We start from the raw sequence: 14,530 nt of genomic DNA, 5'->3' as shown, positions 1-14,530 counted from the left end.
GTCCGCCCTTGAGGGGCGGACGGTCCGCCGTTATCTCGGTTGAGCTCAAACAGAACCGTTTTTGGCTCTGTGGGTGGTCCAAAATGACCTGCGGACCGTCCGGTCCATGGGGGCGGACGGTCCGCCTTTAAAAGCTGAAACAGGCGCAGAAACTTGGTTGTTCTGTCTTGGGTGCCCAAAATGACCTGCGGACCGTCCGGTCCTTGGGGGCGGACGGTCCGCCTCCTACTGAAATTTCTGGGACAGAAACACTGCGGTTTCTGTGTGTGCTCACGTTTTGAACTGCGGACAGTCCGCCCCTGGGGAGCGGACAGTCCGCCGGTAACTTCCAGATTTAGTCAGAGACGTTTGCAAATCGGTTGGTTCGAAGTTTTGAACCGCGGACAGTCCGCCCCATGGGCGCGGACAGTCCGCCCGGGGCTCTAACGGTCGACTCTGACACATAATCATTGCAGTTCTAGCCGTTGGTTTTAAATGGAGGACGGTCCGGTTTTTGTGAGGCGGACAGTCCGCGAAAACTCAGTTTTCACGGGATTTGAGTGTAACGGCTAGTTTGGGGCCACCCTCTATAAATAGAGGGTGTGGCCGGCCATTTGAGATGGCTTAGCACCTTGGGGACTTGGTGTCCATGTGTGAGAGTGCTTGAGAGCCCTCTACTCACTCTAACTTGATAGTAATCATCCGATCGAGTGAGAGAGCGATTCTAGTGCGATTGCTTTGAGAGATTGCATCGAGTGGCACTAGGTGATCGTGTTGCAAGCCGGTGTGCTTGTTACTCTTGGAGGTTGCCACCTCCTAGACGGCTTGGTGGCAAGAGGCTCCGTTGAAGCCCGCAAGAAGATTGTGCGGTGCTCCGGAGAAGAGATTATGAGGGGTATTGTGCTCACCCCGCGGGAGCCGCGAAGAGCAACTCTAGTTGAGCGAGACGTGAAGAGCAACAAGTGGTTTGGCCGGATCATGTGCTAGAGCTCGGTGTGAGCACTCCACGTGGGAGAGTGTGACTTGAGAGTCACCACTAGCAAGAGGATCGGCGGCAACCTTGGAGCTTGTCTCAACGGGGATTAGCTTGGTGGCAACCAAGTGAACCTCGGGATAAAAATCACCGTGTCAACTTTGTCTACTCTTCTCGGTGGTTTGCATTCTCCAAATCACAAGCATTGTATTTACATTCATATATATCTTGTGCTTGTGTAGTTGCTCTCTAGTGATTAGTTAGCTTGTGTAGCTTGCTAATCATCTTCTTGCTTGTGTAGCTAGAAGTAGAGATCCTAGTGTAACTAGTTAACTTGTGTAGCTTAATTAGTTGCTCTTGCTTAGATTGTGTAGCTAAGCAAGTTGAGCTCTTGGATTTGGATTGTGTATCCTTGTCCTCGAGCATCTAGTGAGCTTAGGTTTGGCTTTGTGCTTTTGCTCATTAGAATTGTGTAGGAGCTCCCCGGTTTGTGAAGTACTAGTGCTTAGGCTTGTATGACTTGGCATTAGAATTGTTAGGAGAGCTCTTACTAGCTTGGCACTCCATTTGCTTTGTGTAGGATCTTTTTGGAGGTGCCTTAGAGTTCTAGTTAGAGGGGTGTAGTCTTGGCTAAGCGAATAGTTTCAATTCCGCATAAGTTTCGGTTAGCCGGCGCAATTAGTTTTAGAAAGGACTATTCACCCCCCCTCTAGTCCGCCATCTCGACCCTACAAGTGGTATCAGAGCCGAGGTCTCTCATTTGTGGTCCTTACCGACCCGAGAGGATGGCGACTTATGGGCTAGATGTTGAGTGTCCACATATTTTTGATGGCACACACTTTGCACGATGGAAAAATTGGATGATATGCAATTTTAAATTTATTTGCCCTCAAATATGGTGGATGGTGGATGTAGATTTTTCTCATGTGTTAGATGAAGGAAATCTAACTCCAACACAAGAGAAATGCCTAGATCTAGACATCCAAGCTACTAACATCTTGTTTAGATCTTTGGATAATTGCATTCTTGGTGAGATCATGGACAAGGAAACCGCCCATGAGATTTGGAGTTATCTAAATGAGAAATATGGGGCGGCCTCCGATGATCATGATGATTATAAGACCAAGGAGGAAGTGCATGAGGATGAAGAGCACATCCATGACATGGTGGTTGTGGAAGATTGCTCCACTTCATGGTCAAGTGATGACGATGATAATCAATCTACAACAAGTTCACTTGACATGATTGATGATGATTCAAGTGTTGCAAATTATGATTATACTCCAAGCACACTTGATGATCAAGTTGGCTCATGCACGGATGATATTGCTACGTCAAGCTTATCTCCATCATCACATTGCTTCATGTCACAAGGTGACACAAAGGTATCAAATTGCAATGTGATTGATCCTAATTCATATGATGAGCTCTTGAATAGATATGCTAGCATAACCAAATTATTTGAGGAAGTGTTAGCCAAAACAATCAAATTTGAAAAAGAAAACTCTTTTCTCAAAGACACATGTGAACAACAAAAGCATCTACTTTATGTCATGAGTTGTTCACATGAGGAGTTAAAATTGACTCATGAGGAGCTTAGTGTTGCTCATGAGAACTTGGTACTAGACCATGCTTTACTCACTAGCAAGCTTTGTAATAAAGGAATTAAAACTAGTGAGAGCTCATCACATGGGTCAAATGATCAATTGCAAAATATTGCTAACCCTTGTGATGTAGGCAAGAAACATGTATCCACCTCTTGTGATGATTTATTGTCTATGCCATGTACTTCACATATAGATGCTTGTTCTTCTTCTACTATGCAATATGAGACTAACCTTGTAGAAGAAAACAAAGAGCTCCAAAGTCAAGTGAAGTATTTAAGCAACAAGATAGAGAGATGGACAAAATCAAAAGTCACCCTTGAAAGCATAATAAAAAATCAAAGAAGTTTCGGTGACATGAGTGGCATTGGTTCCAACAAGAGTAAAGCCAAAGGCAAGAAATGGGGCAAAAATAAATATAATAGAAAGATGAAGAAGCAAGAAGAAATGAAGCTATCTCATTTCATGTGCTTTCAATGCCATGAGAAGGGACATCTTGCAAATGGTTGCCCCAACAAAGAAAAGCTAAAGTTGAAGAAGGAAGAAGAGAAGCTTAAACATATCAAATGCTTCAAGTGCCGCACTTGGGGTCACCTCACCTCAATGTGCCCAACCAAGCAATTGGTGAAGCAACAAGAACCTCAACCAAAGCCACAAGTTGAGCAAGAGAAGGCACCCCAACCTCAAGTCAAGATCAACCATGATGATCAAGTTGATGACTTGAAGATGATGAAAAAGAGAACAAGAAGGGGTGGCAAGGCAAGAGCAAGGCATCCAACTCATATTCAAGATGCCAAGATGTTAAGCAAAGACATGATTCAAGATAAGAATCCACATGCTCACATCAAGTGCTATAGTTGTGCAAAATTGGGTCACCAAGCTTCGGGTTGCCCAAACAAGCTTGAGAAGAAGGCTCAAGCAAAATATGAGAAGCAAGGCAATGAGAAGCATCAAATGAGTAAGGAAGAAAAGGCTCAACAAAAGAGAAGATGCTACTTATGCCGGGAAAGGGGACACATGGCTTATTCATGTCCCTTAGGTAACAATTCTAAGTCTATTTCAATTGATGCAAATATTATGCTTAGAAAGGATGGTAATGGTACCTCATTTGTTGCTATTACAAAAACTCCCGCTATTCATACTAAGGCATTGCCAAAGTATGTTGCTCCTAACTTGAGAGGACCCAATCTAGTTTGGGTACCATCAAAACGTGGATAAATGTGTGTAGGTACCAATGACATTGGAGGCTTGACTCAATTGGTTTTATCTTGTTCATCATGTGATTGAGTCAAGTAATTTAAGTCTAGTGCTATTCTCATCCCAATGTCAAGTCAAAACAATAAAGTCCAAGTACTACAACATACAAGTGTCTTATTCTAGTTGTGATGATTTTTTTGGAAATATTTGATGGCTTGCAAATTTATTTGAATTGAATCTCGTTTTTGGATGAAAATCATTTTGCAAGTTGAGAAATGAGCTACATGTCATTGACTTCTCAAATGTGACTTGAAAACTAGTACTTATGACATTTGGTTCTTATATGCACTCTTTGCTTCAAATTTCTGAATTTTCAAAGCATTTATGAGGTATTTATGAGTTTCCTTGATTTTACTCGAATTATTTTTGATTTCTCATTCTTACTCACTCATATGAGTCTTTGGATGGTGTTCATGCTAGTTTTGATATTTTTGGAATTTTGTATGAGCAATGATCCAAATTCAAAGTTGAAATTGTGAAAGTTGGCAAATTTCTGGGCTGTCTGAAAATTGGAAGTGCGGACAGTCCACGGGTAAGAGACGGACGGTCCGCCATTCAGAAAGCTTTTCACCAGAGGCCCTGATCAGCAGAAAATTGTAGCGCGGACAGTCCGCCAATGAATCGCGGACGGTCCGCCAGATGCACCGGTAAGCTTCGGTTACTCCGATGGTGTGTTCACTAAGCAAGCGCGGACGGTCCGCCAGTATACCGCGGACGGTCCGCTTGAGATAAGTTAAATCTGCCAGAAAAGTGATATATATTGGATTGATCTTGAGTCACTTAAATTGAAAGGTCCTCAAGTTGGAATCATCTTTACAAGTGGTTGAGGAACCTAGGTTTGGTTTTGAAATGATCTAGAAGCATGACAAGTATTTGGGTCACACTTTTGGCACTTAATAGAAAGATCAAGACCAAGCTCAAGAAGAAAGAAAAGGACTTAAAGAAAGATGTGAAGATTTTTCATCATGACAAGTCCATAGTTTGATCAATCAATCAAAGTCATTCAAGTGAGTGTCAAGAATGGTTCTTGGAGAGATCACTTCTCCCTGGAGAGGGGCCGGGCCGCCCAAGAGTGGGATGGACAAGCAAGGTGCTTGGAAGGCCGACATGGAAGTGGTAATCTAAAGTCATTAAAGATGCTTAGTTGAAGCTATCAAATGGGTTGATCAAGAAAAGCAATCAACACCTAACATAAGAGAGATTCATGATAGATCAAGTATATTCAAGTGGTATTCTCTCAAACAAGCAAAGATCAAAAAGAAGAAGCAAGCCAACCACAACAAGATAGTGCACTTGATTATAAATATTTCTCAATTCATATGGGTGAAGGATGGTTTTCGTATTGGTATTCATTGTCTTCACCAAGGTATTATAATTGGACTTCATGATGCTAGTTGGAGAACTAAATTGGTATCTAATGACTATCCTCTACTCCAACATAGCAAGGTGAAATTGTTTGACATATGCATTCATTCTATGCTAAGGACATGATTAGTGCATATAGTCATATATAGTAATCATTCATGAAAAATAAAATAATTTTAAATGTTTTATGATGCCACTATTGTTTCTATGGTTGATATGATCTAGTGGTAACATATGACATGTTCATGAGCTAGTAAACCCAAGTAGTTGATCTAGAAAATGAGCTTTCAAGTGTTTAACTCAACATTGTCAAGATAACCCTTAGAATGAGGTGTGAAGAAGCTTGTCATTGGTTCAAACCGAGTTGAATTATTTGGGCAAGTAGTCTAGATCAAGTCAAAGAGAAAGAAGCTCATGGAAACAATCTAGTTCAAGAATTGATTATCAATGTCAAATTCAACAAAGTGATCCATCATGATTTTACAAGTGATACTAGATTCAACAAAAGATATATCATTGTATCTCTACAAATACATGGTCATACAAGTGGTATTCATTCAAATAGATCTAGTGCAACAATGGTGGTTCCACAAGTGATCCTCAACTTTAAGTGATCAATTCAAATCGAGAAAGCTACCCTCATCAAGAAGAGTTCAAGATTCAAAGTAGATTGACAAACACTTTGACATAGGGGGAGGAGCCCCACTACAAGGTATCAAGGTCAAGGATCCTACTAGTATCCTACATGTGGCATTTCAAGGTGGTCTTCATGCTTTCACATGTTATTGTTACAAGTGGTGTCAATTTCAATCAAATTGAAAGTGTCCATCAAAAATGAAGATTTAAGACTCAACCATCTACCCAAGTCCAACTCTTTGTATCAAACCACAAGTGCTTCATATGATTGCCTACAAGGGGTATTCAAGTGGTAATCCTACAAGTACAAGAGGTACAGCTTCAAGTGGTGGCCATTGATCTTCACATGGCAAATTTCATGTGGCTTCGGCCCTTTTTATGGTCATTGATGACAAAGGGGGAGAGAAATGAACAAAGATATGAATTATCCTTTGATGACAAAGGGGGAGATGAGATGAGAGTGCGATCATGGACATGGATCAAGAGGATCAATATTTTTGGACAAGAGAAGCACACAAGTAGGGGGAGTAAGCTCATGAACTTGGTTGCTTGCATTTGATATGTGCATATTCATGTGCTTGCTTGCATTTGCATAAGTTTTAAAATTTATATATGCATTGCTCGTGTGTGATGTATGCTAGTCATAGAACTTGATTGATGATTTGATAACTAGCATGCATAGATTGTAGCTAGACATTTTTTTTACAAGTGAATCAAGAGCCTTGCTAATATTGTTGATCTCATGAGGTATCTTGAGTTTTTTGATGAATGTCTAGTTACTCATTGATGCTAAGGAATGAACTTCAAGGATGCAACTCAAATTGGTATCACGCTTCAAAGGTTTATCCTAAATACCTTAGCATCACTTAGTAGTGATAACAATCCCACAAATTTCATATTTATGCATGTGTGTGAGTTTAAAACCAAATCTCTTGAGCACACATGTAGGGGGAGTTATCACTACCAAGTCGGATTTTTATGGTGCTTATCCAATCTTTACAAGTGGTCTTAATGGTGGATAAGAAACATAAAATCCAAACCAAGTTAGCTATTTACACATGTGTGAAGTGCTAGTTTGGAATATGCTTAATTTCCATATCTTTGTAGAGTTGTCATCAATTACCAAAAAGGGGGAGATTGAAAGGCCCTTGTTTGGTTTTGGTAATTGAGTGACAACTTAGGTGGACTAATAAGTGTTTATGTTGAGATACACAGGAAATTAGTCCACACAAAGACACTAGTATGAGCGACATATGCCATGGAGGAGAAATGGCTAAGGGTTGATGCTATGCTCATATAGTGTGATGGAGGAACTCATTGCATATGAGACATGACATGGAGTTATGTGACCAAAGTGGAGAAGATCAAGACAAGGCTTGGCTTGATGGACCGGTTGCAATGGAGAAGGGCAAGTCAAGGCTTTGAAGCGAGGGACCGCGAGGCGGTGAAGCTTGGGCAAGATTTGGCACCGATGGACCGAGGCAACGGTGAAGAGCGAGCAAGGTCAAGATCGATGGACCAAAGAGGTCATGTGATGATATGGAGTGGATCATATCATTCAAGGAAGATCAAGCCAAGTGTTGACTCATGAAGATGATCAAAAGGCTTGATGGAGTTTGGTGCTTGTGTGGCATCAATATTTGGGAAGATGAAATGGAATGCGCAAGGCAAAGGTATGACTTGTAGGGCATTTCATTTCACCGGTCAAAGGTTGTGTAGAGAAGTGCATGACCGGATTTAGGATAGATGGCCGTACTATCAAGAGGGGCAAACTTATTTGCATATCGGTCATCTAGTGCCACTTGAGCGATCCAACATTGCGTTGTTGCTAGGATCGAGTGGCGTGGTGAGATCAAATGAAAATCCTTTGAAAATGATTGTGAAATGCTAACACACATGCACATGGTGATGTTCACGTGGTGGTGTTGGCACATTTGCAAAGGAAAAAGAGTTGGAGTTGATGTTAATCAACTTTGGGAAGCAAGAAAGGGTTTTCGGTTTTCTCCGGAAATTAGGTTGTCTCTTGGAGTGGAATACTGCTTTGATCCATTGTGTTTTGGATCAAGTATTCAGTTGGGTTGTATAGCCCTCTGAATTAGCTTTCCATAGAGTCCAAGATCACCTAATTTAGACATCGGAGCTAAGAGTTATGGCCGTTTTACCGAGGTACATTTCTGCTGGAAATAGACCTGCGGACGGTCCGCCCTAGACCTGCGGACGGTCCGCCCTTGAGGGGCGGACGGTCCGCCGTTATCTCGGTTGAGCTCAAACAGAACCGTTTTTGGCTCTGTGGGTGGTCCAAAATGACCTGCGGACCGTCCGGTCCATGGGGGCGGACGGTCCGCCTTTAAAAGCCGAAACAGGCGCAGAAACTTGGTTGTTCTGTCTTGGGTGCCCAAAATGACCTGCGGACCGTCCGGTCCTTGGGGGCGGACGGTCCGCCTCCTACTGAAATTTCTGGGACAGAAACACTGCGGTTTCTGTGTGTGCTCACGTTTTGAACTGCGGACAGTCCGCCCCTGGGGAGCGGACAGTCCGCCGGTAACTTCCAGATTTAGTCAGAGACGTTTGCAAATCGGTTGGTTCGAAGTTTTGAACCGCGGACAGTCCGCCCCATGGGCGCGGACAGTCCGCCCGGGGCTCTAACGGTCGACTCTGACACATAATCATTGCAGTTCTAGCCGTTGGTTTTAAATGGAGGACGGTCCGGTTTTTGTGAGGCGGACAGTCCGCGAAAACTCAGTTTTCACGGGATTTGAGTGTAACGGCTAGTTTGGGGCCACCCTCTATAAATAGAGGGTGTGGCCGGCCATTTGAGATGGCTTAGCACCTTGGGGACTTGGTGTCCATGTGTGAGAGTGCTTGAGAGCCCTCTACTCACTCTAACTTGATAGTAATCATCCGATCGAGTGAGAGAGCGATTCTAGTGCGATTGCTTTGAGAGATTGCATCGAGTGGCACTAGGTGATCGTGTTGCAAGCCGGTGTGCTTGTTACTCTTGGAGGTTGCCACCTCCTAGACGGCTTGGTGGCAAGAGGCTCCGTTGAAGCCCGCAAGAAGATTGTGCGGTGCTCCGGAGAAGAGATTATGAGGGGTATTGTGCTCACCCCGCGGGAGCCGCGAAGAGCAACTCTAGTTGAGCGAGACGTGAAGAGCAACAAGTGGTTTGGCCGGATCATGTGCTAGAGCTCGGTGTGAGCACTCCATGTGGGAGAGTGTGACTTGAGAGTCACCACTAGCAAGAGGATCGGCGGCAACCTTGGAGCTTGTCTCAACGGGGATTAGCTTGGTGGCAACCAAGTGAACCTCGGGATAAAAATCACCGTGTCAACTTTGTCTACTCTTCTCGGTGGTTTGCATTCTCCAAATCACAAGCATTGTATTTACATTCATATATATCTTGTGCTTGTGTAGTTGCTCTCTAGTGATTAGTTAGCTTGTGTAGCTTGCTAATCATCTTCTTGCTTGTGTAGCTAGAAGTAGAGATCCTAGTGTAACTAGTTAACTTGTGTAGCTTAATTAGTTGCTCTTGCTTAGATTGTGTAGCTAAGCAAGTTGAGCTCTTGGATTTGGATTGTGTATCCTTGTCCTCGAGCATCTAGTGAGCTTAGGTTTGGCTTTGTGCTTTTGCTCATTAGAATTGTGTAGGAGCTCCCCGGTTTGTGAAGTACTAGTGCTTAGGCTTGTATGACTTGGCATTAGAATTGTTAGGAGAGCTCTTACTAGCTTGGCACTCCATTTGCTTTGTGTAGGATCTTTTTGGAGGTGCCTTAGAGTTCTAGTTAGAGGGGTGTAGTCTTGGCTAAGCGAATAGTTTCAATTCCGCATAAGTTTCGGTTAGCCGGCGCAATTAGTTTTAGAAAGGACTATTCACCCCCTCTCTAGTCCGCCATCTCGACCCTACACCCCTCACCCACCGCGGCGCTGCCCTCCTCGCTCCCCCTCCCTCACAGCGCCCCTGCAGGCCGCATCGCCTCCCCTCCTCTCCCACCGCCCTCCTCCCCATGTGCAGGCCGCAGCGCCGCCCCTCGATTCCCTCCATCGCCTTCCTCCCCGTCCGCAGGCCACAGCGCCGCCCCATCCCCATCCATGGCGGCCGAAGGCTTGGAGAGCAGGGGCGTACGGCGGGCGGAGGAAGCTCCGGAGGGGGGTGGGGGGAGGGGGCACGCCGCGCTGTGCCGAGCCGAGGCCGTCTCGGCGGTCATTGACCTCCCGCGGGGCCGCCGGCCCGAGGAGATCCGAATGGAGGCGGACTTCATCGCCGAGGAGGCCCGTGCTTCGCCATGCGCCTCGGCGATGTCGCAGCGCCCAAGATGCTCGTGGCGGCCCAGCCGTGGCAGCAGCAACAGCAGGCGGCGGCGATTGGCCACTAGGGCTGATGTGGAGGCCAAGGAGAGGGCGGCCAGGGAGGCGAAGAGGGGAAGGCGGAGAAAGCCGAGTGGAAGGCAGCGGCCGGCGTGGAGAAGGCGGCCAAGGTGGCGGCGTACAAGCCAGAGAGCTCGGCGGAGAAGGACAGCATGGAGGTGCTTAAGAAGGAGGGCAACATGAGACGTGAGAGCTCTGTTCTGGTGCCGTCCTCTTTTCAAATTGCTATTGCTGCCGAGTCCTAGGGCGTTTGATGCTAAATCTGAATGTGGTTACAGTAATCGCAATTTCGCATGTTCTGAATCGGAGGATCAGAGTTAGGAGTAGACACGATTTCTTATTAGAATAGTTATTGGTAATAACTATTCTGGTTAGCATTGATGCTCTGATGAGCATAAGCTGCTCATGGGATCTGTTACTTGCAACGGGGATGTTATCTAGAGTGAGCAGACGTACCTTGTTTCAATGATGAGTTGACCAATGGATTATTGTCTGAGTAACAATAAAAAAAATCATGAGATCATTTGGGTACTCTCTGTAATACTATTAGCCTAATTATTCCATGTTCCTCTGTTTCATCACCACTTGTCCTAAGATTCTTATAACCAGGGTTTTTTTATCCGACCGACCGGACCGAACCGCCGGCGCCCGGTTCCGGCTAACCGGTCCGGTTTGACCGGTTACCGGTAAAAACCGGTCAAACTCAAATTTGAATTCAAAACCCGCAGTTATACCGGTTTCGAACGGCTAACCGGCCGGTTAGACCGGTTTACCAGTCCGGTTTGACCGGTTACCGGTCGGTTTGACTGGTAACCGGTCGGTTTGACTGGTAACCGGCTAAATTCAATTTTTTTTGTTTAAATTCAAATATCCACAAAATATACTAAATGAATATTTATATAACATATTTTAGGCTAAATGAACCCTCCAACCCTTTTTTGTACTACTTTTACATTGTATTTGTATACTTTTGTATGCACGTTTTTTTTGTTTAACTTCAAATGCTCGCAAAGTATACTAAATGAACGAATATTTGAAAAAATTTGACATCATTAAATTCATCACAACTTGAAGTATTTTTAAGATTTTTTTGGGAATTTTTCCATTTTTTAGAATTCAAATTTAAAATTTGAATTTGGGCCCGGTTTGAACCGGCCGGAACCGGAACCGGTCCGGGCCGGTTAGACCGGTAACCGCGGTAACCGGTCCGGTTCCCAGCGGTTTTTTTAACCCTGCTTATAACTCGCAGGGGCACTGATGTATTAAACTCATACTGTGTTATGTTAACCTGCACCTTGACTTCATGCCTTCATGTTGCATATGTTTTCTGATGTTTACTGTATCTTTTGCAGCTACGCAGAGAGAATAAGCTTACCAAGTCATCAGTTATGGTCACTGCTGGTGCAAATCAGGTAAAACATTTGTTTCATCTACATTTCTATATGTTTTGCATGCCACTTATTTTGCTTTGTAAAGTTGTGAGGTTATGTTCCCCAATATGTTTCTGTTCATTAGTTCTATGGACACATTCTTTCTTTCCTGTCCAACCATGTCTTTTCTTAAACCTATATATTTTAGGCTTTTGTGAACTTGGTCCTTACTCCTTTGTGATGCTGGTGACTATGTTGTCATGCTTGCACCATATTATTTCAACGCCTGCATGACATTCCAGATGGCCTTTTTTTACTGACATATTAGCTGGGATTGTGACCCCAAGACACTTCATTCCGATGTTTTTACGCTCGATGTGGGGCTGCGCGCGCCCCTGCCCGGCCGCGCTGTTAATCTTGTTTTTAATCTTGTTACTGGCAGTTCGAAGGCCCGCCGGAAATGACGACACCTCGTCAGCTCCTCTGCGCACGCGCCGAGGCGGCGGTAGCTACATGGTAACCATCCTCCCCCACAACTTCCCTTCTCTTTTGAGCGATGGTGCCACCTTCTCCTTTGTAAGCCTTTTGCCTTCGATCCATCTCATGGTTTCCCCCTCCAATTCTGCAATCCCCCCGAATCAAAGGATTTTGTGTTTGGTGTGTGCGCAGATCCTGAGCGCTTACTTCGTGGTGCTGCCGCTCCGCGACGAGGGCGCCATCTCCCTAGGCCTGGACCACACTCCCGGGCCTCTTTGCCGGCTCCCTACAGGTCACCGTCCATCCCCTAGCTTGGAGCACTAAATCCATTCTGATGTGGGCTTTTCCTTAATTTAGATGTCGCCAGAAGCTGATCTCTTATATTGTTCATTGTAGTTGAAAATGTCTTGTTTCCAAGTTCAAGTGCAAGTGCATTACGTATCCAGTTCAGTATTTCACTCATTGTATTGCTTCTTGGTTTCTTGTCCCCTGATGTCAGGCTAAAGATTGTCTGGTTTTATTGGGGCTGGTGCTACGCTTGGGCAATTTTTTGGTCCATTGTTTGCTGCAAGCATGGCATGGCTGGGACCTTGTACGTACCATTTATCTATGAAGATTCTCTTAATAAAAAAAGGGCAGCCCGGTGCATGTAGCTCCCGCTTGCGCAGGGTCCGGGGAAGGGTCCGACCACTTGAGTCTTTTTGTAAACATAATAAATTCATGTATAGTATTTAATGAAATGCAATATCTTCTGAGCAGTTATGCTCCTATTTTCATCCTTCTTGATGGAATTTGCTGCTGTATCATCTAAAGGAATTTGCATTGATGATATTCAGGGTTCAACTGAACTATCTCCAACTGGGTACATGATTTTTCAGAAAATTTTCAATTCTTTATAAACATTATTGATTTCTTCTTATTGCTTTGAGATGACAAATCTGCAATTCCACATCTTCTGTTGAAAATTTTTGTAGCTCATTGCTGCCACAAAGATAATTTATTAATCCACATCTTTGTGATCAACTGTGAATTTTTAGTGTACCATACCATTGGTTGATTATTCAACAAACCTCGGGTTTACAGTGTATTTTCCAGATAAATATTGGTTTACCACACGTGTACTAACTCAATTATTTTTTTCAACACTGTTGAAATTTTGGAGCAAAATGATGCAAGCTGATGTATTCTTGCGCGTTTTTGGCGTCCACTAGGAGATGGAACATTCATCGAACTGGAGCAGGTGTGGATAGGCGCACGGAGGATCTCGACACTGATGTAGGCACACTTAAGTACTTAACAGAGCATGCACAATATCTTTAGTTGGCTTATAAAGAAAACTTTATATTTCTACCACAATGAAAAGTATAGATCATTAATTTGTCCATGGTCGAGAACAAAATACATAATATATGTTGTGACATGTTTTTTAGTGTAGAAAAATAATTGATGATTATAGTATAGCATCATCCAGTATATTGCATTCCAGGTATCTGATAATTGTGTTTTGTGTCCTTAAATTTTTATTATTTTAACCAATTGTCTAACTATTTGCGTGAAGGATTCAAATGAATTGATGTGTGAACTGTGAACAGACCGTCCATTGCTTCTACACTATCTCTGAAAAAATTGTTTAAAACATGTTATACATGCTCAATGTCGGTGAAAATAATTGTGATATAGGTCAAGGCTTTTGTTATTGAATACACCCTCACAGTATATGTCTTTTTGTATTCTATAAAATTATTATTTATTATTGTATTTTTAAAAAACACATGTGTGCTGCACGTACAAGTAGTTCTTTACCATTTAGCTCTCTGCTTCCTTTTTTAACTGTAGAATATTAGAAAGGAGAAGAAGAAAGATATCAGGAAGGATAATGGTGATCCAGCAAGGCAGCTACCAGCAACCACACTAAACAATTGAAGGTTTGTGTCTCTTAGTTGATTATTGATGCTCATTGCAGTGAGTCATTGATAAACATTGCCTAATTTGGATTATTTCTATTCTTTGAGTTTGAATTCACATAGTTTTGCCTTTTTTTAGTTTCTAAATTCAGTAGAAGGATGAAATTTGGATGCTTGGTACTCGCTACCGTGTTTTGCATGTTTCAGTGATTTGTTTAGTAGTTCGGTCAACTGATGTTTATATTGTACTTGATTATTGATGGTGTTTTGCTTTTTTATTTGTCAGAGTCATGGCTTTATGACAGGAAGTGACCTCCTTCATTGGTTAGTTTAGTAGTTTAGAGTCCACAGAAAACTGAAACATCTAAGTTATTAAGTCTAATCACCTTTAGAGTCTAGGATCAATGAATTCCAGGTCTTTATTCATGAAGGCTACTCTGCTACCTATGTTCAACAACAGGCCACACGGTTATTTCTTATTTGATTATATGTGTTTTTTTATGTATGGTTATGTTGCTTCTTTACAGGTTCGATGTTTCAGTGCTCCTCTCCAACCTACTGAAATTTCAGGCGTAAAGAGAGCTGTTCAGGAGAAAATGC

This window comes from Panicum virgatum, chromosome 7N (genome assembly GCF_016808335.1).
Source record: "Panicum virgatum strain AP13 chromosome 7N, P.virgatum_v5, whole genome shotgun sequence".
NCBI classification, from domain to species: domain Eukaryota; kingdom Viridiplantae; phylum Streptophyta; class Magnoliopsida; order Poales; family Poaceae; genus Panicum; species Panicum virgatum.
This window is presented reverse-complemented; position numbering follows the sequence as displayed.